This window comes from Pristiophorus japonicus, chromosome 6 (genome assembly GCF_044704955.1).
Source record: "Pristiophorus japonicus isolate sPriJap1 chromosome 6, sPriJap1.hap1, whole genome shotgun sequence".
NCBI lineage: Eukaryota > Metazoa > Chordata > Chondrichthyes > Pristiophoridae > Pristiophorus > Pristiophorus japonicus.
Window position 1 is genome coordinate 150,432,474 of NC_091982.1, and position 26,218 is coordinate 150,458,691.

Here is a 26,218-nt window from a genome sequence, read left to right on the forward strand (position 1 = left end):
CAGGACCTCAGTGATGTAGATGCCAGCAACAAGAATAGCCGAGACTGCCCACACCACCCCCTCCATCATCTTGGAATCTCTAATAATGTTGGGTGCTCTTCTTTAGAAAGGTTCTACCCAGTACTGTTGCAACTAACTCGGTGCTTTACTGGTGTTTGAAGCTGTTCTACTCTGCAAAAAAGTTAAGTGTTATATCACTCATCCAGTATCAACAGCAAATTTCTATGGTGTTTCCCGAGGGTAACAGCGAGATTGAAGGCTTTAAACTACACTGCATTTCATGCCACAGCACCAGCTAGGTAATCCGCCTCCTCCAACCATTATTGCCCAAATTGGAGAGACTGTACAATAGAGAAGATTAAGGGAAGATTTAATATTGGTGTTCAAAATTACCCGGGGTTTGGCTAGAGTAAATAAGGAAAAATTATTTCCACTGGCAGGAGGCTCGGTAACCGGAGGACACAAATTTTAAGCTAATTGTCAAAAGAACCAGAGGGGTGAGGAGATTAATTGTTTTTGACGCAGCGAGTTGTTATGATCCGGAATGCACTGCCTGAAAGTAACTTTCAAAAATGAATCGGAAAAATACTTGAAAAGGCAAAATCTGCTGGGCTATGGAGAAAGGACGGGGGCAGTGGTAGCACTAATTTGGACAGCTCTGTCAAAGAGCTGCCATGGCTCACTGGGCCAAATGGCCTCCTGTGCCTTAAGATGCTATGATTTCAACGCTACATGGGGCTACCAATGCAGCAGTGTGTGCCGCGCAGCTGAGTGGCGATGACTTGTGAGAAATCCCCTTACTTTCATGGCCTCACCCCATCTGCAGGACATGTCAAGTAACCCCAGAGGAAGCATCAAAATAAATTCCAGCTCTGGTGAGCTGCTCCCATCATCATGACATCTGAAGGATGAAATGACAAGCTGGCAGCTTCCAAATTGCTTTGTGGCACCCGGGGAGGCTGGGTCACTGGTAGTTGTCACAGGCAGAGAACAACAACTTCTTCTTCCTTCAAGAAGTAGGCCGACAGAGCCCAGTTCATTCGAACCCAAGGTGACAGCCTCTCTCTCAGCGACAGAAACATGCTGTTCCTTCAGGGTTCACGCAGATACAATGTTTTAATACATTATTTTCGGGAAAAAATAAGCTTCATGGCACAAAGCCGGCCTCAGGTTGACCTTGTAGATACTGAAATTATGTTAAACCGTCCAACGAGGACAAGGAGACACACTGGAACTGATATTCTCAAGAGTAATCAATACATGGGATGGACTTTAAGAAACAGTTGGGTGTTTTTGGTGAGGAGCCGGAGAGTGCTTCTGATGGGCCCTCAGTGGGTAGCACTCTCGCCTCTGAGTCAGAAGGTTGTGGGTTCAAGTCCCACTCCAGGGACTTGAGCACAAAAAAATCTAGGCTGACACTGCAGTGCAGTGCTGAGGGAGTGCTGCACTGTCGGAGGGCCGTCTTTCGGACGAGACGTTAAGCCTGCTCTCTCAGGTGGATGTAAAAGATCCCATTGCACTATTTCAAAGAAGAGCAGGGGAGTTATACCAGGTGTCCTGGTCAATATTTATCCCTCAATCAACATAACAAAAAAAAAACAGATTATCTAGTCATCATCACATTGCTGTTTGTGGGAGCTTGCTGTGCGCAAATTGGCTGCCATGTTTCCGACATTACAACAGTGACTACACTCCAAAGGTATTTCATTGGCTGTAAAGCGCTTTGGGATGTCCGGTGGTCGTGAAAGGCGCTATATAAATCCAAGTCTTTCTTTCAACTCCACCGGCCTTGTGACGTTGCGTAATAACTATTAGCTATCGCCGCTCCTTCGTCCCGACCTCGCCGCTCCTGCTGTACCTGCCCACGCTCCAAGCACCGACCTGGACTTCATGATGTCCCATTTCGCTGCCGTCGCCCTCCTGCACCAGCTCGCGCTATACCTTGAAGTGATACGAGAGAATGTAGAGGGATGTGATCGGGACACAGGAGAGGCGTGAGTTCGGGGCCAGAAGAGGCGAGGGCCCAAGGGCAGCACGGGCCAGCCCACACTGCGATATGTGTGCGCACTAGGCCCATGCAGCACAGCAGGTCTCCAGTCGTCTTGGTTAAACCTTGCCACTGGACCAAGACCTAGCTCTGTCAAGCCCATGTGGTGGCTGGTGTGCAACGGCCACAGCACGTTAAAAAAATCCACGCACAGGCATCTTCCACCCTCAGGATGTAGTTCTGGATCTGGAATATTAGGTCCGTCATTGAAACACCTGTGAACTCATCCCTTTTTGGTGTGGAAGCAAGTCATCCTCGTTTCGAGGGACCGCCTATGAGGATGATGATGATGATGATGATGATTAGCTATGCATTGCACCTCATAAATGGGCTGCCTCTTTCTCGGAAACCGTGTCAATGGACCCAGAGAGGCAAGCGATCCTGAGTGGGTAATCACGGCCCCCAGCTCATGACATGGGCCAAAGGCGGGTATATGCAGTTAAGTCGCAGATCAGCCATGCTCTCATTGGATGGCGGAGCAGGTTCAAGGGGCTGAATGGCCTCCTCCTGCTCCTGTGCTCAGAACAGTTGTGTCCCAACAACTTTCACTTCTTTTTACATTTATTTAGTACTGTTACTGGGCAGATTAGGCCTGTTGGCACCAATCCACCACAAGTAAAACTGATCGTCCTTTACCTCGGCAAAAATGTGGCAAAGGCCTTCTGTGACATCACACACCATCATCTTTGAAGGACCCACCTGCACCCCTCCTCCACGAACCTCGCCCTAGCGTTTTACTGCTGAACGTGCTCTCTCCAGATACAACCTAGGTTTGGAAGGACAGAGTTTCAAATTGTACTGCATGGTGTTTTGCACAGTTCAAGTTGACTTTGTACAAGTCCGTATTAGCAATTTTAGCACATGCCACTCGCGATTTTCTGACCAGATATTCCTGCTGGCAGCCCGGAAAATCTGGTCAGAAAATCAATACACACTGCCGCATCCATGCCGGAGACACGCGCGTACAATTTACCCTGGTGTTAAAACCCTGGCCTGGATTTTCGGCTCGTTGCTGCCTCTGTTTTCGCCTCGGAGGGGTGGCAATGGCGGCGGTGAGCTCTTCCGGGCGGGTGTCCAGCTTTCAGCACCCCGCGGGGGTTTCCGGGGCCAGTTTCGGTGGGGCGCAGTGCATTACCGCCCGGAAGAGACGAGCCAGTGTGCAACGCCCCTGGTTGCGACAACGGCTCAATTTTTTTCTCTCGCCCGACCCGTACGCCCCGCAGCGCCCCCCTGCTGGGACCGCCTGTGAAAGCGGGCGGTCCGAGCTGTCGCGGCTGCAGTGAGGTCAGCAATGTCCTCCTCAGGTAAGTGTGATTGCTTTTTTTGGCTTTTTTGCGATTTATGTTGTGGTGGCGTGAGTTATTTATTGGGAATGTATTTGGTGTGTTTTTTCTTCCTCCCCAGGCCTCTCTCGGACCGCTCCGAGGCCAACTGTTTAGCTCGGGATTGTCGCTTGCTCAGCTGGCCTAGCGCCCTATGTAGAACACCTCCCTTAGCACTCAACCCCACACTCAGGGCAGCTGCCCAATTTTGCTGACTGAGGCGCAAACTGTTCCAGGGCGCAAACTTTACCACCCCGCCGCCATTACCGCCCCGAAATTCTAGGCCCATATATCCTGCATTCCTGCACATCAATCATTTGCACATCATCACAATTTGCTTGTATTCCGTAGCTGCCATATGGCTGTTTGGAGATCACAATTGTTCTACTGGTGCAACTGGTACACTAATTATCCTAGAATTGTGCCCCTTTGCTAGAGGTTTCACAGCAGACTACTGGGGAGAGAGGGAATGATTTCACCTTTTCAGAAGGTTGTGGGTTCGAGTTGCACTCCAGCGATCTGAGCACATAATTCAGACTGACACTCCCAGTGCAGTGCTTCATGAGTTCTTTTACGTCCGCCTGAGAGGGCAGACGGGGCCTCGGTTTAATGTCTCATCCGTAAAACGGCACCTCCGACAGTGCAGCACTCCCTCAGCACAGCACTGGAGGGTCAGCCTGGATTTATATGCACAAGTCTGGGGATTGGAACTTGAACCCACAACTTTCTGACTCCCAGGCAAGAGTGCTGCCCACTGAGCCACAACGGACACCGTCTTTAAATGCGAGTGTTCAGGAAGGGGGCAGGGAGGGGGATACTGCAGGAATGTGAGAGGGACCCTTGTGGAAACCGTGCCGTCACTGGGATCGAGGCCAACGTGATCCGTGCTCAGGTTTTGTGTTGGAATGTTTCACAAAGCCACCTTGTGAATTCGAAAGAAGACAAACTTCAGGTCCGCAAACAAAGCTTATCTATGATCTTATTAAATGACGGAGCAGGCTAGAAGGGCCTACTCCTGCCTCTAATTCTTATGTTCTTATTTCTCCCCCCTTTTGTTAACGCAATTGCATCAGAGAGCACTCACCCACAAACTCTGTGACACTTCACAAGCCACAAAAACACCAATCACCCCTCTGTCACTCCACCCCCAGCCCACCAAGTTCAAAAAAAAATTGCTTCCAATCAGCGTACTTACTCAACCACTATGCTTAACTGACCGTCTCACCAATTATTAATCCAATCAAGGGACGGCATTCCAGTTCCCCTTTCCGTATCCAGGGCCTCCGCGGGTCACTGCACATGGGGATTAGGATGGCGCCCCTGGCTATGGCTTCCAATTTGCTGTTTGATTTTCTGCACCAAGATTGATCACCTGAACTACCTCATGCCCTGGGGCCGCCCTGCCCCCCCAACCCCTGGACCCTTCGTCCAGTCAGCTCTTTAAATGGCAGGAAGCAACATTAAGAAATGCCGGCCTGCCTTCTATCGCACTCACTCCCTGCAGCTCGAGGGCAGGAGTGGTTTCATATCTATCAGGGACTGTCATTCAAATAGCACGCATTGGGAAGAGCGGAGTTGGAAAATGCGGCACGAGGGTGGGAACTGGGGAAAGAAAAAAAAGAACTTGCATTTGAGTAGCGCCTTTCACCATCTCAGGACATCCCAGATGCTTCACAACCACAGTGCCTTTCGAAGGGTAGTCACTGTTGCAATGCAAGAAACACGCCATCCAATTTGCGCACAGCAAGCTCCCAGAAATAGCAATATGATAATGACCAGATAATATTGTTATGTTGATTGAGGGATAGATATTGGTCAGAACACCGAGGAAAACTCCCCTGCTCTTCTTCAAAATAGGGCTATGGGATCTTTTACGTCCACCTGAGAGGGCAGACAGGGCCTCGGTTTAACGTCTCACCCAAAAGACTGCACCTCCGACAGTGCAGCGCTCCCTCAGCACTGCACTGGAGTGTCAGCCTAGATTTATGTGCTCAAGTTTGTGATGCGGGACAGGTCCGAGGTTGCAGTGTTTAAAAGGGTCAGTCTGTCACTGTTTTGGGGACCTTTGTGTTGGGGCGAGGGAGGGGGAGAGGAGGCTAAAGTTGCTGTACACGCCAGGAACAGCCCACTCCATAAACTGCACTGAAACTCCGCCACATTGTCCTTGGGTGGCCCATGTACGAACATATTGGCTACTCTTTTTTTCCCCGGTGTGTTTAAGATCTGTGGCATTTTATTCACAGCTTTGGGTATCCGCAGCGCTAATGGATGGCAAACCAAGCAGGACGCGAATTAGACCACTAAATCGTAAAAGCTATCCCCAGTTCAAACTTAGGAGTCAAGCGTCGTTAGACATAAACGATCCCATGGCACTACTCGAAGAAGAGCAGCAAGTTCTCACAGAGCCTTGTCCAACATTTATCGCTCAACCAATAGCAACTAATCAGATGATCGGGTCAATTGCTGTTGGTGGGAGCTTGCTGTGCACAACTTGGCGGCTCCATTTCTGACATTACAACAGTGACTACATTTCAAAAGTACTTCATTGGCTGCAAAGCACTTTTGAACGTCCGGGTCAAGAAAGGCGCAGTCTAAATACAAGTCCTTTCTTTGTTTGGTGGACACAGTGCGCCGGTGAGGTGGCTCCTTAGAAGTTTGTAGTAATGCACCTGGCCATGAGTTTCCTGTGGCTACCTCATCTAAGGACTGGTAGCCACAATGGTTTCACTTTGGACTCAATAAAGTCATTTCCCAGCATTCCCTCACATGGTGACCTATACAGGTCGGGACCTTCAGATCTGGGCTGGATTTCCGGCTTTGATGTTTTCGGGGCGGTAATGGCAATGGGGCGGTAAAGTTAGTGCCCGGGAACAGTTTGCGCCTCAGTAAATAACATTGAGTAGCTGGGCACGGAGTCAGGGGGCACAGCGCTAAGGGAGGCGTTGCACACCTCTCTTGGGCGCTATGATTGAAACTCCCGAGCTAAAGAGCAGGGCCGGGAGCGCTCCAAGAGACGCCTGGGGCGGGGCGGGTGAAGAGGAAACCCTGAAACAAACCCCACAAAAACATTCCCAAAACATTGCCCATGCCACCCAAACATAAATTGCAAAAAAAATTCAAAGTAAAAACAATGACACTTACCTTAGGAGTCCATTAATTACCTCTCCGCTGTCGGGATGGTCAGACCGCCTGATTTCCCAGGCGCTCAGTGCGGGGCGTGCTGCGCTGCGTACGGGAGTCAAAACTCGTGCTGGTGTCCCAACCAGGGGCCTTGCATACCGGGCGCAGCTCTTCCGGGCAGTACTGCTCCGCGCCACCGCTAAACGGGTGAGGAGTTTCCAGGTGGGGGTGTGGGGGAAGCGCAGTGGTTGACGTGGGTCTGTTTCAGGTTTATTGCGGAATAGTTTGAACAAGCCAAACTCACAATCCAAGGCACAGGCTCCCCTGTGGATCTGCAGTGGCTCATTTCATTGTTGTCTTGTGTTACAAGTAAGTTAATGCAGACGTGGTATGTAACTAAATCTGTGCATTTCATTATCATTGCTTCCACGAGTATATTAATAGCAAAGGACTGGTTTCGCTAAATTTCTCATTACATTAATGCACAAATCCATCTCGTACATTGAGCGGGGGCTGCAAAAGATCACAATGAATTTCCTTACAGGAATGTGTCGGCTCTCAGCGATTGTACAGGTTAAGAGTGCTGTGACCTCAGGGGTGAACTGCCGCTATGGAGCTGTTCTGTCTCTGGCACGGCTCGCCATTGCTCGGTGGGAAGATGCACAGCCCCGTGCAGGAGCAATGTGTCTCAGACTCATTGCTGCTCTGAGCCCAAGCAACCAATCATCATCATTATATCATCATCATAGGCAGTCCCTCGAAGTCGAGGCAGACTTGCTTCCACTCTAAAAGTGAGTTCTCAGGTGACTGAACAGTGCAATACGGGAATTACAGTCTCTGTCACAGTTGGGACAGACCGTCATTGAAGGAAAGGGTGGGTGGGACTGGTTTGCCGCACGCTCCTTCCGCTGCCTGCGCTTGATTTCTGCATGCTCTCAGCGCCCTCCCGGATGCACTTCCTCTACTTTGGCCAGGGATTCCCAGGTGTCGGTGGGGATGCTGCATTTCATCAAGGAAGCTTTGAGGGTATCCTTAAAACGTTTCCTCTGCCCACCTTGGGCTCACATGCTGTGTAGGAGTTCTGAGTAGAGTGCTTGCTTTGGGAGTCTTGTGTCAGGCATACGGACAAAGTGGCCCGCCCAGCAGAACTGGTCGAGTGTGGTCAGTGCTTCGATGCTGGAGATGTTGGTCTGGTTGAGGGTGCTAACGTGAGTGCGTCTGTACTCCCAGGAGATTTGCAGGATCTTGTGGAGACATCGTTGGTGGTATTTCTCCAGCGATTTGAGGTGTCTACTGTATATGGTCTACGTTTCTGAGCCATACAGGAGGGCGGCTATCACTGCAGCCCTGTAGACCATGAGCTTGGTGGTAGATTTGAGGACCTGGTCTTCAAACACTCTCTTCCTCACGGGTGGACAACGATACGGAATGTGACAGTGAGGCTCAGCATCCCCTGAACGGGGAAGGGGAACTAATTGCTCAGTATTACTGGGCCTGGCGGAGCGAGGCTTTGGCTCAATGGTAGCATTCCCTGCCCGAGTCAGAAAGATGCAGGGTTCAAAGCCCAGTCCGTGATTGGAGACTGGAGCTCTGGTTCTGGATACTGGGTTTACACCCAGCGAGACACTTGTGTCCGGAGAGTGCGATTGCCCGCCCGACACACACAACCACATGGACTGTGGCAACTCAAAAAATCCTTCCGCCGTGTAGGACTAAACAAAAATTTACATTTATATAACGCCTTTTATAACCTCAGAATTTCCCATGGCACAGTACAGCCAATGAAGTACGTTTTGAAGTGTAGTCACTGGTGAAATGTAGGAACCATGGCAGCCAATTTGCGCACAGCAAACTCCCACAAACAGCATCGTGATAATGACCAGATAATGGTTTTTAATGATATTGGTTGAGGGATAAATATTGGCTAGGACACCGGTGAGAACTCCCCTGCTTTTCTTCAAAATAGTGCCACGGGATCTTCCACATCTATCCAAGAGCAAGCGGGACCTCGGTTTAATGTCTCATCTGAAAAGCAGCACCTCCGACAGTGCAGCGTTCCCTCAGCACTGCACTGGCGTGTTAGCCTGGATTTTGTCTCTGGAGTGGGACTTGAACCCACAATTTTCTGAATCTGAGACGAGAGGGCTAGCACTGAGCCACGGCTGACACTACCACCCTATCGGCTGTTTATAAAAAATCTGCCTCTGTTCCCATCCTTCATTACTATGGACACCCAGCACTGGCGAGATTATGCACTGACCTTTCACCTCTGGGAGCAAATCTCAAATCTACCCAGTCTTATTTGTTGGTCGCAAGGGTGCTACATGAAATGAGTTTGGCCAATTGGTGGGATTGCGTCCCTGCCATGAAGTGGTGTTAACCCTTGGCATTAAATGGCACTAAATAGACCATTTCATTCCAAAAGGCTGTGTTGGGAAGAAGACAAATGTTGCTCCGTTGAGGCTTGAAGTTGGCATTCAAGAGGGAGCTCTGCTGTGGCAGACTTGACCTGGGAGCACTTGACACCAAAGTGAGGCCCCTGAAATCGGAGAGTTCCATTTCCCTCACCGAGATAAGCTTAAAACCCAGAGAAAAGTCATCTGTTGGAAACACCTCTCTCACTGAAATTTTGTTTGGAGATGCAGTATTAGAGAATAGTATTTACTCGGGCCATCACTTTTCAACTTGAGCAGTTTAGTCCAATCCAGTTTCCCTGCCCTTTCCCCAGTAACAATTTATATTCTTCCTTATCAAATTCTCCTTTTAAATGACATTATAGTCTCTGGCTCAGGCACCACAAAAACATCCAAGGGACTTCACAGGAGCGTTATCAAACAAAGTTTGACGCTGCACCACAGCAACAACTTGTATTTATAAGGAGATATTAGCACAGATGACAAAAAGCTTGGTCAAAGAGGTAGGTTTTAAGGAGCGTCTTAAAGGAAGAAAGAGAGGCAGAGAGACGGGAAGGTTTAGACAGGGAGTTCCAGAGCTTGGGGCCCAGGCAGCTGAAGGCACAGCCACCAATGGTGGGGCGAAGGAAGTGAGGGATGCTCAAGAGGCCAGAATTGGAGGAGCGCAGAGTTCTTGGAGGGTTGGAGGAGGTTACAGAGATAGAGAGAGTCAAAGCCGTGGAGGGATTTGAAAACAAGGCGGAAAATTTTAAAATCAAGGCGTTGCCTAAACGGGAGCCAATGTAGGTCAAGGGTGATGGATGAGCAGGACTTGGTGCGAGTTAGGACACGGGTCAGCGAGCACAGGAGTGATGGGTGAGCGGGACTTGTTGTGAGGTAGGACACGGGCAGCCGAGTTTTGGATGAGCTCAAGTTTATAGGGTGAAAGATGGGAGGGAGGCCACTTGGAATCACAACCACGCCTGGATCCTCACCCAGGTAGAGCAGGAATGACAGGAAATCTGGTGCACGCTGAACACGTTTTCCCATTCCTAAACGGAAAATCGAAGGAAGCAAACTCCTGAATTCCCAATAGGTGCTCCCTGCAGGCGAGGTCAAGCAGCAATCTCAGGGTATTTCCCCCCCCCCCCCACGGACTCGCGGTCCCTTGGCAACAACCGGGAACAACATATAATGGTGGGATCAAGTCACACACCATTGGTCAGTGCCACAGCCAATGATGACCCGAAGCTGCAATCAAGGTGTACATCCGGCAAGCAGTTTAGGTACTAACATAGACATTAGTCTTCTGCAATGATCACAGATGCCCTGTAAAACTAACTCGTTATATTAATCTGTACGCCGCCTCAACCTCCATTCAAAGTAGGAAGGTCACTCAGTTGCATGCTGCAGGCACTAATAATAGAGAACCAGCCTACATAACTGGAGAGAGAGATTGGGAAGCTCGACATATTTTTGTAATTACAAACCGTAATACCTCAGCTTTGAAAATAAACCACTTAAATAATTAAAGATGAGAAGCACAGTCGGAGAATTGAACACTCAGGCATTCTTAATAACACCACAGTCTCCGTACAACTGCAGAACAAAAAGATAGCATGGATCTACAGACGAGGCACTAAAATGGTACCGGGGTCAGTGGTGACTTCAGTGCTTCAGGAGAAGAGCGAAGAAATGTTGTGGGGTGGGGCAGGCGGAAACAATCAAATAATGAATGTTAATTAGAAGGCAATTCTTTTCTCCAGTAATTATACATTGTCTCTCTGTAAACCCACAATGAACCCCAGGGCACTGTTGATGATTGACCAGCCAGGCCTGCTTACTACGAGAACCTGGCAAGCTAGACCTGTCGCTGGGGCCGGGACGCTTCCAGATAACTCTCTCGGCCACAGCCTAACGGTTAGGGCGGGGCTAACTGCGTAAACAATGGAAAGCTCATTGGTGATCTGCTCCGGTGATCTGCTCGATTTTAGCCTTGTTAAACTCCAGCAGTTCCCCTGCACACACTCGGTGGGGTGGGGGGGCTGGGGTATTTAGGTTAAGTTGGATCAGTCCCTGCACAGGGAGCATGGGCACTCTGTGTTGGACAGCGGGGCCAATTTTCGGCAGCATGTTCAGAGACTAACAATCCTCTGAGGTGGCCAAGATGGGGGTCCTGAGTCCAGGTTTTATGCAAGACGCCATCTTGGTAAAGGAGCTGAAGCCAGCGCTAGCAACGGCTGGCTGGACGATCGGTAACAAGCTGATTGCCAGTTAAATTGCCTGCTAGCACTCATTAACGAGGCTGCGTGACATTTTGGGGCCAGTGCTTGTCCTAATACCCTCTAACAGCGACCAGCTGTTTGGGAGTAAACACAGCGTTGGTATGGATTTCAAACGCGACTTAAAGGGATGCTAACCATTGCATGTTCGCTTGCTGTTGGAGTTGTGAGGAGGGCCTCTGAAACACATCAGGAGACTTTCTGGAACACTTTAAGAACATAAGAAATAAGAGCAGGAGTAGGCTATTTGGCCCCTCGAGCCTGCTCCACCATTCAATAAGATCATGGCTGATCCGGTCCAGGGCTCAGCTCCAATTCCCTACCCGCTCCCCATAACCCTTGACTCCCTTATCATGCAAAAATTGGTAAATGAGCTGTCTAGTTGGCCAATCCTCACAGACCAGCAAGGTGAATCCTCTGGTCTGTGTGGAGTCATCTCAGCTCAACCAGGGGATGGTCCCATTGCTCCTGGGTCAGGGGCACTTGTGATTTACCGATGGAATGGTATTGGGGAGGAGGGTATCACCTTCTCGCGTAAGTCACACATCCATATCACACAGAAGATCACAGACCCAACACCTGAGGGCAAATGTACAGTGGCGAAGAAAGATATATTGCAGCCCATATAGCGCAGGGCCTATTGTCTGAACATGCACCCTTGGCACACAGCCTCAGCCACTGGGGTAGGTACAGAAGTTGCGGGCACGCCATGCCAATATGGGCTCCTGAGTGGTGAGACTCATCTCTCTCGCTTGACATGCTTCGTGTATTCTCTCTGGTTGTTCACTCCCTCCCCACCCACAGTGTCAGACCTGTCCCCACCACTACTTCACCCCAGTGCTACACAGGTCAAATTGCTCCCTGCAGACGCAACTCAAATGTGCAAGGCTGGTGTAGTAGCAGGCTCAGTGGTAGCAGTGTCACCTCTGAATCTGCAGGTTGTGAGGTGAAGCCCCACCCCAGAGATCTGAGCACATAATCTAGGCTGACACTGCAGTGCAGTGCTGAGGGAACACTGCATCAATGGATTAACAGTTTGCGTTGGTTTACTCAATGGCTCTCTCCCTCACACTGTGACTCAGTAACCCTCCCTCAGCGCCCTGTGTTGCTGACTGTATCGCTACTGATGTTAATCCAGCTCCCTCACACTGTTACTCCGTAACCCCTCCCCCTGCACCCTGTGTTACTGACTGTATCTCTACTGATGTTAATCCAGCTCCCTCACACTGTCACTCAGCAACCCTCTCCCTCAGCGCCCTGTGTTACTGTCAGTATCTCTACTGATGTTAATCCAGCTCCCTCACACTGTCACTCAGCAACCCTCTCCCTCAGCGCCCTGTGTTACTGTCAGTATCTCTACTGATGTTAATCCAGCTCCCTCACACTGTCACTCAGTAACCCCTCCCCCAGCACCCTGTGTTACTGACTGTATCTCTACTGATGTTAATCCAGCTCCCTCACACTGTCACTCAGTAACCCCTCCCCCAGCACCCTATGCTACTGTCAGTATCTCTACTGATGTTAATCCAGCTCCCTCACACTGTCACTCAGTAACCCCTCCCCCAGCACCCTGTGTTACTGTCAGTATCTCTACTGATGTTAATCCAGCTCCCTCACACTGTCACTCAGTAACCCCTCCCCCAGCACCCTATGCTACTGTCAGTATCTCTACTGATGTTAATCCAGCTCCCTCACACTGTCACTCAGTAACCCCTCCCCCAGCACCCTGTGTTACTGTCAGTATCTCTACTGATGTTAATCCAGCTCCCTCACACTGTCACTCAGCAACCCCTCTCCCTCAGCGCCCTGTGTTACTGACTGTATCTCGACTGATGTTAATCCATAAGAACATAAGAACATAAGAATTAAGAACAGGAGTAGGCCATCTAGCCCCTCGAGCCTGCTCCGCCATTCAATAAGATCATGGCTGATCTGGTCGTGGATTCAGCTCCACTTACCCGCCCTCTCCCCGTAACCCTTAATTCCCTTATTGCTTAAAAATCTATCTATCTTTGACTTGAAAACATTCAATGAGCCAGTCTCAACTGCTTCCTTGGGCAGAGAATTCCACAGATTCACAACCCTCTGGAAGAAATTTTTTCTCAACTCGGTTTTAAATTGGCTCCTCCGTATTTTGAGGCTGTGTCCCCTAGTTCTAGTCTCCCCCACCAATGGAAACAACCTCTCTGCCTCTATCTTGTCTATCCCTTTCATGATTTTAAATGTTTCTATAAGATCACCCCTCATCCTTCTGAACTCCAAGGAGTAAAGACCCAGTCTACTCAATCTATCATCATAAGGTAACCCCCTCATTTCTCGAATCAGCCTAGTGAATCGTCTCTGTACCCCTTCCAAAGCTAGTATATCCTTCCTTAAGTAAGGTGACCAAAACTGCACGCAGTACTCCAGTGCGGCCTTACCAATACCTTATACAGTTGCAGCAACACCTCCCTGCTTTTGTACTCCATCCCTTTCGCAATGAAGGCCAACATTCCATTTGCCTTCCTGATTACCTGCTGCACCTGCAAATTAACTTTTGGGATTCATGCACAAGGACCTGGGGGCATGGCTCAGTGGGTAGCACTCTTGCCTCTGATTCAGAAGGTTGCAAGTTCAAATTCCACCCATGGAACTTAAGCACAAAAATCTAGACTGACACTCCAGTGGAGTACTGTGCTGTCTTGCCGCTTCCCTTCGATAGCTCAGTTGGTAGAGCGGAGGACTGTAGTGAAATACTCAGCAAAGTCATCCTTAGGTCGCTGGTTCAATTCCGGCTCGAAGGAGCTAGTGTACTTTCCAAAAAGAGTTTCATGCACAAGGACCCCCAGGTCCCTCTGCACCACAGCATGTTGTAATTTCTCCCCATTCAAATAATATTCCCTTTTACTGTTTTTTTCCCCCAAGGTGGATGACCTCACACTTTCCGACATTGTATTCCATCTGCCAAACCTTAGCCCATTCGCTTAACCTATCCAAATCTCCTTGCAGCCTCTCTACACAACCCGCTTTCCCACTAATCTTAGTGTCATCTGCAAATTTTGTCGCACTACACTCTGTCCCCTCTTCTAGGTCATCTATGTATATTGTAAACAGTTGTGGTCCCAGTACTGATCCCTGTGGCACACCACTAACCACTGATTTCCAACCGGAAAAGGACCCATTTATCCCGACTCTCTGCTTTCTGTTCGCCAGCCAATTCTCTATCCATGCCAATACATTTCCTCTGACGCCGCGTACCTTTATCTTCTGCAGTAACCTTTTGTGTGGCACCTTATCGAATGCCTTTTGGAAATCTAAATACACCACATCCATCGGTACACCTCTATCCATCATGCTCGTTATATCCTCAAAGAATTCCAGTAAGTTAGTTAAACATGATTTCCCTTTCATGAATCCATGCTGCGTCTGCTTGATTGCACTATTCCTATCCAGATGTCCAGCTATTTCTTCCTTAATGATAGTTTCAAGCATTTTCCCCACTACAGATGTTAAACTAACCGGCCTATAGTTACCTGCCTTTTGCCTGCCCCCTTTTTTAAACAGAGGCATTACATTAATCCAGCTCCCTCACACTGTCAATCAGTAACCCCTCCCCCAGCACCCTGTGTTACTGACTGTATCTCTACTGATGTTAATCCAGCTCCCTCACACTGTCACTCAGTAACCTCTCCCCCTGCACCCTGTGTTACTGACTGTATCTCTACTGATGTTAATCCAGCTCCCTCACACTGTCACTCTAACCGTTCCCCCAGCGCCCTGTGTTACTGACTGTATCTCTACTGATGTTAATCCAGCTCCCTCACACTATCACTCAGCAACCCCTCTCCCTCAGCGCCCTGTGTTACTGACTGTATCTCTACTGATGTTAATCCAGCTCCCTCACACTGTCACTCAGTAACCCCTCCCCCAGCACCCTGTGTCACTGACTGTATCTCTACTGATGTTAATCTAGCTCCCTCACACTGTCACTCAATAACCCCTCTCCCCCAGCACCCTGTGTCACTGTCAGTATCTCTACTGATGTTAATCCAGCTCCCTCACACTGTCACTCAGCAACCCCTCTCCCTCAGCGCCCTGTGTTACTGACTGTATCTCTACTGATGTTAATCCAGCTCCCTCACATTGTCGGGCTCAGTGTCTCTTTGGGAGTAATGCCTTTTGGGTGAATATACCTGTTTAATCAGTACTCAAAAACAAGATATTAAAATAGACATCTGGATATATGATAATATTCAGCAATAGTTTGATATTTGTCATATCGAGACTCTTCAAAAACTTTGAGCGACATTCAGATTTTTGTTCCACATCCGCTTCCTGTCTGTTTGTGAGAACAAGATTCTTTTTTAAGATCCTCGGTGGATGTTACATTTGTCAGGGGAAATCCCCCAACCACTTGCAGCTCAGTGACTGACTTAGAATTCAAACCTTTTGGCGCTGTGTATGGCTGGCCAGCAACATCAGAATGTACCGGCAAAACTCCCAAAATGTCACATTAACGCAAGCAAGCAGGAAAGATAGTCAGCCCTTGAACTAGCCGATCAGACACATCGCAAACAACCTCTCTCCCTCATGGAGATTACCAGAAAAAGGTTGCCGTCTGATTGGTGATTCCTCCATTACAGCTAACCTTCAACCTCTCTCTTTCTCTCTCTCTCCATGTCAACCTTTCTCTATTTTACCGACACCAGTGCTCCTCTGAACTTCTCTCGCATCTCCTGATCTCTTAAATAGCTATTGCACTCCCTGAGTCTTCACTTTATTGAGAACAAGGTTCGTCACACTGATCGTGGGCCACCCCGCCTTGTGAGAGAACACCACCTCAGGTCGGGTCTATAAATAGAGCTGGAACGCTGGGCCCTGGAACATCGTGGGCGAAGGTGCGGCGAATGAGGGTCCGGGACCCAGAAGAGCCGAGGGCCCAGGGGCAGCACGGGCCAGCCCACACTGCGACATGTGTGCGCACTAGGTCCGTGCAGCAGAGCAGGTCTCCAGTCATCCTGGTTAACCCTTGCAACTGGATAAAGGCTTAGCTCTGTCAAGCCCGTGTGGTGGCTGATGTGCAACGGTCACCACATGTTAAAAAAATCCACGCACAGGCATCTTCCACCCCCTCAATTGGAGTTCAGGACTGGAACATCGGGTCCTTCATTGAAACCTCTGTGAACTCGTTTGAGGGACCACCTATGATGATAATATGTAGTTATGTGCAGCGGACTGCAAGACCCTCAAGATATCTCCTGTAGGGCTCTACAAGGAACCAGAGACAAAACAATTGAGGGTTGTGATGACCTTCACAGTCACTGGTAATGCATGGTCTTCAGGCCCAGCAGGAAGCAGGTCTTCTTCCAAAAGGCTACAGATGATGGGACCTCAGCCTGCAGTAGCACTGCTCTTCCGAGAGGTCAAGAAAGCAGAGCATTTGTCTGTACACACGGTTACTTGGGTAGTGTCTCCGGCGACCTCAGCTCCCCTCCTGTGCACCTCCCTCCTATATAAGAACATAAGAAATAGGAGCAGGAGTAGGCCATAGGGCCCTTCGAGCCTGCTCCACCATCTAATATCATGGCTGATCTGATCATGGACTCAGGTCCACTTCCCCGCCCACTCCCCATAACCCCTTATTCCCTTATCGGTTAAAAAATTGTCTATCTCTGTCTTAAATGTATTCAATGTCCCGGCTTCCACAGCTCTCCGAGGCAGCGAATTCCACAGATTTACAACCCTCTGAGAGAAGAAATTCCTCCTCATCTCAGTTTTAAATGGGCGGCCCCTTATTCTAAGATTATGCCCCCTAGTTCTAGTCTCCCCATCAGTGGAAACATCCTCTCTGCATCCACCTTGTCAAGCCCCCTTAGAGCCTTATATGTTTTAATAAGATCACCTCTCATTCTTCTGAACTACAATGAGTAGTGGCCCAACCTGCTTAACCTTTCTGTCACCGCCCACAGGAGCTGTCAAAAGGAGCTCATTTACATAGGCCATGCCCTGACCTAAGGTGTCGGGTCTGAGCACGGGGCGGAGCAACACGTTACATTTCCACAAAAGTAGAAGAGCTAAACAATTCGTGCAGGTTTCCCACCTCCATATTTTAAAAAACTAGTTGATCAGCATAAATAGAGTTGAAATAGTTTAGTATAGAGTATCGATTTTGTTACATCTGTAAGCACTCTAGTAATGACTCCACGAGGTAAGGTATTGTACTTGAACTGTGGTGACCTTAGTCCATTTATTGCAGCTCCTGAATGAGGTTACAGTAAGGTGGGCTCCCTTTTATACCTGGTTACCTGCGGTGTGCAGGTGACCTCTAGGTCTCCACCAGTTGCACCCTCTGGTGGTACAGGCATAGTGTAGACAGTGTGAAGATACATTCAGTGATCTTATGTAACAGTACATTTGAGTGTACAGGGTATATACATACACAACAGATTTCACCCAATTTTCTGTTCATACACGTGCACACTTGCATAAAGTAGATCATATTTTACAAACCAAGCTGCAATAGACAACACGGTACCTCAAGCGATATAAAAGTTGGAAGATTTGAATCTCTCATTACTTTGAGAGGAAGCTGCTTGTTTCTATTTCCTGCTGTTTATTTAGTTTGTGTTAAGTTTTTACTCTACAGAACTCTTCAGCATCGACTGCTGCTTATGCTGAAGGCTATTGAGCTGTTTGAAGCAAAGTTTCAGATGATGCAGATGCACACAGAATGCAGGCTGTATGCCTGCTTTACTTCGCACAGAACTTTCGTGCCCGAATCCTGGGCAGAAGATCTCTAAAAGTTGGAATTTTGTACGAGAACTCATAGTTCTCTAGCGCATGGCGAAGACCTGTCAAGCTCCAGCTCAACAGATCGGAAAAGCCGGTTTTCAGCGCATGCACATTGTGCGCCAAAAACCGGCTTTTCCAATGCCTTCCCAGGTCCGTAGAAACTTCGTACGGGCCCTGGACATCGGAATTTCAGGGCCAATTACTCTATTTCAGTGCGATAGGTGGGTGCTCCCATACTGCACAGTGCGGCATGGTGTCTCAGCCTGCCCTACCTCCCTATCCTCCTCAGCCATCTTCTCCCTGTGGCTGAAGAGCTCCTTTCAGAGTCACAATGCGGATTCCATCCACTAAGGGGTACAACGGACCTGATCTTCACTGCACGACAACTGGAAGAGAAATGCATCAACCCTATACCATGGCCTTCTTTGACGTCACAAAAGCTTTTGACACTGTCAACCGTGAGGGACTATGGAGCGTCGTCCTCCGTTTCGGTTGCCCACAAAAGTTTGTCACCATCATCTGCCTGCTCCATGATGACATGCAAGCCGTGATCCTGACCAAAAGATCCACCACAGACCCAATCCACGTCCGGACCGGGATCAAGCAGGGCTGCGTCATCGCGCCAACGCTTTTCTCAATCTTCCTCGCTGCAATGCTCCATCTCACTCTCAACAAGCTCCGCGCTGGATTGGAACTAAACTACAGAACCAATGGGAACCTGTTCAACCTTCGTCACCTCCAGGCTAGATCCAAGGTCGTCCCATCCTCTGTCATCGAACTACAGTACACGGATGACGCTTGCGTCCGCGTGCACTCAGAGGCCCAACTCCAAGCCATCGTCAACACCTTCACCGAGGCGTAGGAAAGCATGGGCCTTACACTAAACATCCGTAAGACAAAGGTCCTCCATCAACCTGACTCCGCCACACAGCACTGCCCTCCGGCCATCAAAATCCATGGCGCGGCCCTGAACAACGTGGACCATTTTCCATACCTCGGGAGCCTACTATCGGCAAGGGCAGACATTGATGACAAGGTCCAACACTGCCTCCAGTGTGCCAACGCATCCTTCGGTCGCCTGAGGAAGAGAGTGTTCAAAGACCAGGCCCTCAAATCTGCCACCAAGCTTATGGTCTACAGGGCAGTAGTGATACCCGCCCTCCTATATGGCTCAGAGACGTGGGCTATATACAGCAGACATCTCAAAGCGCTGGAGAAGTACCACCAGCGCTGCCTCCACAAGATCTTGCAAGTCCACTGGGAGGATAGATGCCCCAACGTCAGTGTTCTCGCTCAGGCCAAGCATTGAAGCATTCAGCATGCTTGACCAGCTCCATTGGGCAGGCCACATCGTCCGCAAGCCCGGCACAAGACTCCCTAAGCAAGTGCTCTACTCGGAGCTCCGACACGACAAGTAAGCCACAGGTGGGCAGAGGAAACATTTCAAGGACACCCTCAAAGCCTCCTTGATGAAGTGTAACACCCCACCGACACTTGGGAGTCCCTGGCCCAAGACCACCCGAAGTGGAAGAAGAGCATCCGGGGGGGCGCTGAGCACCTCGAGTCTCATCGCCGAGAGCATGCAGAAAACAAGCGCAGGCAGCGGAAGGAGCATGCGGAAAACCTGTCCCACCCACCCTTTCCTTCAACAACTGTCTGTCCCCATCTGTGGCAGTGACTGTAATTCCAGTATTGGACTGTACAGTTACCTGAGAACTCACTTTTAGAATGGAAGCAAGTCTTCCTCGATTTCGAGGAGCTGCCTACTATGATGACTTCCCCACATAAACCTAGTCAGCTCGGTACAGTTCCTGAACTAACAGCATTGTGGGTGCACCATGACCACACGTTCTGAAGTGGTTCAAGGAAGAAGGCCCACCAACACCTTTTCAGGGCAACCAATAAATGTGGCCTTCCCAACACCGCCCACATTCCAAGAATGAATGAAGGAAAACCTGCAATTATGTCACTATATTGCTCTACTGTGGCTCCAGCGGAAGAATCATAGCATCATAGAAGTTTACAGCACGGAAGGAGGTAATTTCAGCCCATCGTGTCCGCGCTGGCTGACAAAGAGCTCATCCAGCCTAATCCCACTTTCCAGCTCTAGGTCCGTTACCGTGCAGGTTATGGCACTTTAAGTGCACATTCTAGTACTTTTTAAATGTGGTGAGGGTTTCTGCCTCTACTACCCTTTCAGGCAGTGAGTTCCAGACCCCCCACCACCCTCTGGGTGAAGAAATTTCCCCTGAAATCCCCCCTAAATCTCCTACCAGTTACGTTAAATCTATGCCCCCTGGTTGTTGACCCCTCTGCTAAGGGAAATAAGTCCTTCCTATCCACTCTATTTAGGCCCCTCATAATTTTATGCACCTCAATAAAGTCTCCCCTCAGCCTCCTCCGTTCCAACGAAAACAACCCCAGCCTATCCAATCTTTCCTCATAGCTAAAATTCTCCAGTCCAGGCAACATCCTCGTAAATCTCCACTGTACCCTCTCTAATACAATCACATCTTTCCTGTAATGTGGTGACCAGAACTGCACGCAGTACTCTAGCTGTGGCCTAACTAGTGTTTTATACAGTTTAAGCATAACCCCACTGCTCTTGTATTCTATGCCTCGGCTAATAAAGGCAAGTATTCCGTATGCCTTCTTAACCACCTTATCGACCTGGCCTGCTACCTTCAGGGATCTGTGGACATGCACGCCAGAGAGGAACACTGGGAGACGAACATTGAGGAAATCATTTTTTTTCAATCCTTCTCTCCCATTTTTTCCCCTCCGCTCCTGAAGTCAGTGACGCGTGGTGGGGTACAATTCCACAAGCCTTGTTAGCCCTCCAGCTTCTCACCCAAGGGGCCAGCCATCTTATGTAAGCCAAGACAGCATGGGAGGCATCGGAGCCAAGTTCAAACAAGTTGCCACTTCACGGCCACGGTCACTGAGCAGCAATCAGAAGCAGGACGCCTGGCCTGTTTTTCGGCTGCTTTACCCGAAATGAGATCAGCAGGTTCCGCTGGGAATCAAACCTGGGCCTTTTCCTGACCTTCGCCAGTCATTACTGCACTGTGCCACACATTTAGCCAACAGGCTCAGAAGGATGATGTGTGTTATGTATGTAAACATTGTAACTGTGTAAGACTTGGCACCAGAGGGCGCAACTGTTGGAGACCCAAGGATCACCTGCACACCTCATGCAAGAGAGTATAAAAGGTTGTCTGCCATGCTGCTTAGACACTCTGGAGTTATATTAAAGAGACCAAGGTCACGTCAGTTTTAGCTCACAGTACTCAGTCTTGTGGAATTCTTCCATACTTAACAAGGTGGAGTATGCATGAGGCCGTGCTGCTCCAAGCCTTACGAACCGACACCCAAAACAACAGGCGCAGTCCTACATGGTCAGCCCCAAGCTATTCAGGATGTTCTCCAACAATGCTGCTCGCTCCTGCACAGACTTGCTGAGATAGCTTTGTATATTATATAAAAAGTGTTTGATAAAGGCTGCCATCTGATGAAAGAGAATTCAAAGCAGATCTTCAAGGAAAAGCGAGGGGAGGAAGAAAGGAATTCCGCCCTCTGACAAGGAACACTTTCTTCTTCGTCCAGCTAGCTAATTGGCTCTGACAAAGCATCAAGCGTCAATCTTCAGGGAGTTGTGAGGATGTGAGGTTACAGCCAATGGCACCGCGCTCTCGGAGAAATGGATCAAGATCAAACCTCAACTTCAGGCAGGCAATGGATGAGCATCACGATAAAGGGTAATGACAGACCACTCACTGCCAAAACTATGACATAAACTGAAAAGCAAGACATCCCAGAAAATCGCTTAATGCATGACTTCAGCTCCGACTGCATTGAGGTGTGTGTGGTACAGACAGGTATTTTGGAAATGTCAATTGGTCCCACCCAACACTGCTCTGGATGTCAGGCAGTCCAAGGGTGTTTGAATAATCAGCCATGGACTTGGTTACAAATGCTTCATAGATTGGACAGTTGTACTTTCCCTCTGTGATCCCATTTGATAAAAGCGTTGGCCTGAGGCATGATGAGCATGGAGGTCAAAGGCCACATCCCTGATCTCAGTTAGCATCCCTCTATCACGGCAGCCAGGAGCTGCAGGGCTGCTTCAAGTGGGCGGGCCTTCCTTCCACCTTCCCTACCGGAAGAGGAAAAAAAAGCAGAAGGGTCTACAATGAGCCTCAGTAACACTCCCCCCCCCCCCCCCCCACCCCCACCTCTATGCTCCCAGCAGTGATCCCAGCTGCAAAAAACAAAAAGTGTGTTTATATAGCACCTTTCACAACCTCAGGATGTCCCTTTACAGTCAATGAAGTACATCTGAGCTGTAGTCATTATTGTAACGTCGGAAAGGCGACAGCCACTTTGCACACAGCACGATCCCATGACCAGCAATGAGATAATGACCAGATAAATCTGTTTTAGTGGTGTTGGTTGAGGGATAAATATTGGCTAGGGCACTGGAGAGAACTCCCCTGCTCTTCTTCAAACTAGTGCCATTGAAACTTTTATGTCCATCTGAGAGAGCAGATGGAGCCTTGATTTAACGTCTCATCTGAAAGACAGCACAGCACATCGACAATGCAGCATTCCCTCAGCACTGCACAGAATCATCAGCCTGGATTTTATGCACAAGTCTCTGGAGCAGAACTTGAGCCCACAACCTTTTTTAAAAATTAATTCTGGGGATGAGGGCGTCGCTGGCAAGGCCAGCATTTATTGCCCATCCCTAATTGCCCTTGAGAAGGTGGTGGTGAGCTGTCTTCTTGAACCGCTGCAGTACGTGAGGTGAAGGTACTCCCACAGTGCAGTTAGGGAGGGAGTTCCAGGACTTTGGCCCAGCGATGATGAAGGATGGTGTGTGACTTGGAGGTGCTGGTGTTCCCATGTGCCTGCTGCCCTTGTCCTTCCAGGTGATAGAATTCGCGGGTTTGGGAGGTGCTGCCGAAGAAGCGAGTTGCTGCAGTGCATCTTGTCGATGGTACACACTGCAGCCACGGTGCACCGGTGGTGGAGGGAGTGAATGTCTAAGGTGGTGGATGGGGTGCCAATCAAGCGGGCTGCTTTGTCCTGGATGGTGTCGAGCTTGTTGAGTGTTGTTGGAGCTGCATTTATCCAGGCAAGTGGAGAGTATTCCATCACACTCCTGACTTGTGCCTTGGTGAAAGGACTTTGGGGAATCAGGAGGTAAGACAGTCGCCGCAGAATACTCAGCCTCTGACCTACTCCTTTAGCCACAGTATTTGGCTGGTCCAGTTAAGTTTCTGGTCAATGATGACCCCCAGAATGGTGATGGTGAGGATTCGGTGGTAGTTAGCCATTCTTTTGTTAGAGATGGTCAATGCCTGGCACTAGTGTGGCGTGAATGTTACTTGCCACTTATCAGCCCAAGCCTGAATGTCGTCCAGGTCTTGCTGCATGTGGGCATGGACTGCTCCATTATCTGAGGAGTCGCGAATGGCATCGAACACTGTGCAATCATCAGCGAACATCCTCACTTCTGATCTTGTGATGGAGGGAAGGTCATTGATGAAGCAGCTGAAGATGGTTGGCCCTAAGAGACAGTCTTGAGGAACTCGGCAGCGATGTCCTGAGGCTGAGATGATTGACCTCCAACTACCACAACCATCTTCCTTTGTGCTCGGTATGACTCCAGCCAGTGGAGAGTTTTCCCCCCTGATCCCCATGGACATCAGTTTTACTAGGGCTCCTTGATGCCACACTCGGTCCAATGCTGCCTTGATGTCAAGCGCAGTCACTCTCACCTCACCTCTGGAATTCAGCTCTTTTTTCCATGTTTGGACCAAGCTGTAATGAGGTCTGGAGCCGAGTGGTCTTGGCGGAACCCATAATGAGCAAGGTTATCAGGTTATTGGTGAGTAAGTACCACTTGATACCACTGTCGACGACACCTTCCATCACTTTGCTGGTGATTGAGAGTGGGCTAATGGGACAGTAATTGGCTGGATTGGATTTGTCCTGCTTTTTGTGGACAGGATATTCTTAGGCAGTTTTCCACATTGTCGGGTCGATGCCAGTGTTGTGGCTGTATTGGAACAGGTGCGGTTAGTTCTGGAACAGAAGCCTTCAGCACAACAGCCGGGATATTGCTGGGGCCCATAGCCTTTGCTGTATCCAGTGCGCTCAGCCATTTCTTGATATCACGTGGAGTGAATTGAATTGACTGATGACTCTGTGATTGTGGGGAACTCAGGGGGAGGCCGATATGGATCATTCACTCAGCACTTCTGGCTGAAGATAGTTGCAAACGCTTCAGCCTTGTCTTTTGCACTCACGTGCTGGGCTCCGCCATCATTGAGGATGGGAAGTTCATGGAGCCTTCTCCTCCCGTTAGTTGTTTAATTATCCACCACCACTCTGACTCAGAAATGAGTGCTGCCACTGAGTCATTATTAATATGTCCCATATATTACTTTACTAGAATGGTACCAGGGATGATGGACTTTAGTTATGTGGAGAGACTGGAGAAGCTGGGAATGTTCTCCTTAGAGCAGAGAAGGTTAAGGGGAGATTTAATAGAGGTCTTCAAAATTATAAAGGATTTTGATAGAGGCGACGGGGAGAAACTGTTTCCCCGGGGGGGTGGGGGGAGTGTCAGTTACCAAAGGACACAGATTTAAGATCATTGGCAAAAGAACCGGAGGGGAGATGAAGGGAATTTTTTTTACGGAGCAAGTTGTGATCTGGAACGCGCTGCCCAAAAGGGTGGTGGAAACAGATTCAATAGTAACTTTCAAAAGGGAGTTAGATATATACTTGAATAGGATATATTTGCAGGGCTGTGGGGAAAGAGTAGGGGGAGTGAGACTAATTGGATTTCTCTTGCAAAGAGCTGGCACAGGCACGATGGGCCGAATGGCCTCCTCCTGCGCTGCATCATTCTATGATTCATGGACCGGTTTTCAGATACCACAGTAAATTGTCGCTGTGTCTGTAGACTTGAGGGATCAACACCTCGCCTGTTTGCCAGGGTAGAGCCTGCAGTGAGATCCCTCTGGAGCTGGCTGAATAGGTAAATAAAGCGACTATTTCATCATAACATCTGTTTGTGGTTCCATTTAATACTCATAGATGTGACTGGAGCTATTAGAGATGAGCAGTAAGTGCAGGACTAGTCGAGGCATGACTCCGTGCCTTCAGTTGAGACTGATGAGTCAACTCCGAACAGCTCAGACCAACTAACAACCCCTTGTATGAGCATCGGGAACTAGCAACAACACTAATTAAAAGGGCCTTGCCAAGCCTTTTCTTTTGTTTGCTGAAGAACCATCATGCCCCCATTTTCCTTTCATCGCAATGACATCCTAGGCAATCATATATCTGTTTAATTCATGCCATTGTACATCGGCGCTTGTAGATAAATTACAAAAAGGTCACCCAATGACTTTCACAAAGGCATTGCCCCTTCAAGATTGATAAGGGACAGTTGGAAAAGAGGCAACAAAAAAATAAATACATCAAATAGGCAGGTAAGTTTGCATCGGTTAGCATTGAGTTCACTGGCAGTGCTGCACCGTTAGAGGTGCCGTCTTCCATAAGAACATAAGAAATAGGAGCAGGAGTAGGCCGTATGTCCCTTCGAGCCTGCTCCACCATTTAATACGATCATGGCTGATCCGATCATGGACTCAGGTCTGCTTTCCTGCCCGCTCCCCATAACCTCTTATTCCCTTATCGGTTAAGAAACTGTCTATTTCTGTCTTAAATTTATTCAATGTCCCAGCTTCCACCGCTCCTGAGGCAGCGAATTCCACAGATTCCATGGCCGATGTTAACCAAAGGGCCCCATCTCACTGTTCAGGTGGATGCTGAAAGATCTCACGGCACTACTTGAACAGGAGCAAAGAGCTTTCCCGGTGTTCCTCTCTCAACCACCACCACTGCCAAAAATCCATCCTATTGCCAACTGTGGGATCTTGCTGTATGCAAAGAGGCTGCCACAACTGCCTTCGTAGAAGCAATCCGCGGCCCACGATAACACACTGTGCACACGTGAGCACAATCCTCCATCACCTCGAAAGTGTTTAATATTTCACCTGGAGTCCCACTGAGCCAGCAGAGGAGTTGCCCTTTCTGAGCCTCGGTCACTTATTGCGTTTGCATTTCTTTCCTTTGTCAGAGTTATTTCGACACCAGTCAACACTGCTTCCAACAAACATCCCACCCAGTACGGGTAAGGATCCCAGCTGCCAACAATCAGCTCTGCTTGTAAGATATTGCCCAAATAATTCACCCAATGGCTCC

The 26,218-nt window shown here is 49.1% G+C and overlaps 1 protein-coding gene and 1 non-coding gene across 4 annotated transcripts in view; one reads left to right on the top strand and one right to left on the bottom strand.

Annotated features, from left to right (window-relative positions):
• LOC139265824 (glypican-1-like) overlaps positions 1-26,218 on the bottom strand; it is a 378,382-nt gene that overhangs the window by 113,772 nt on the left and 238,392 nt on the right. The window lies entirely within an intron of this gene.
• On the top strand, positions 13,856-13,947 carry trnay-gua (transfer RNA tyrosine (anticodon GUA)). The gene is given in 2 exon segments: positions 13,856-13,892; positions 13,912-13,947. It is a non-coding gene; the product is annotated as a tRNA-Tyr (tRNA).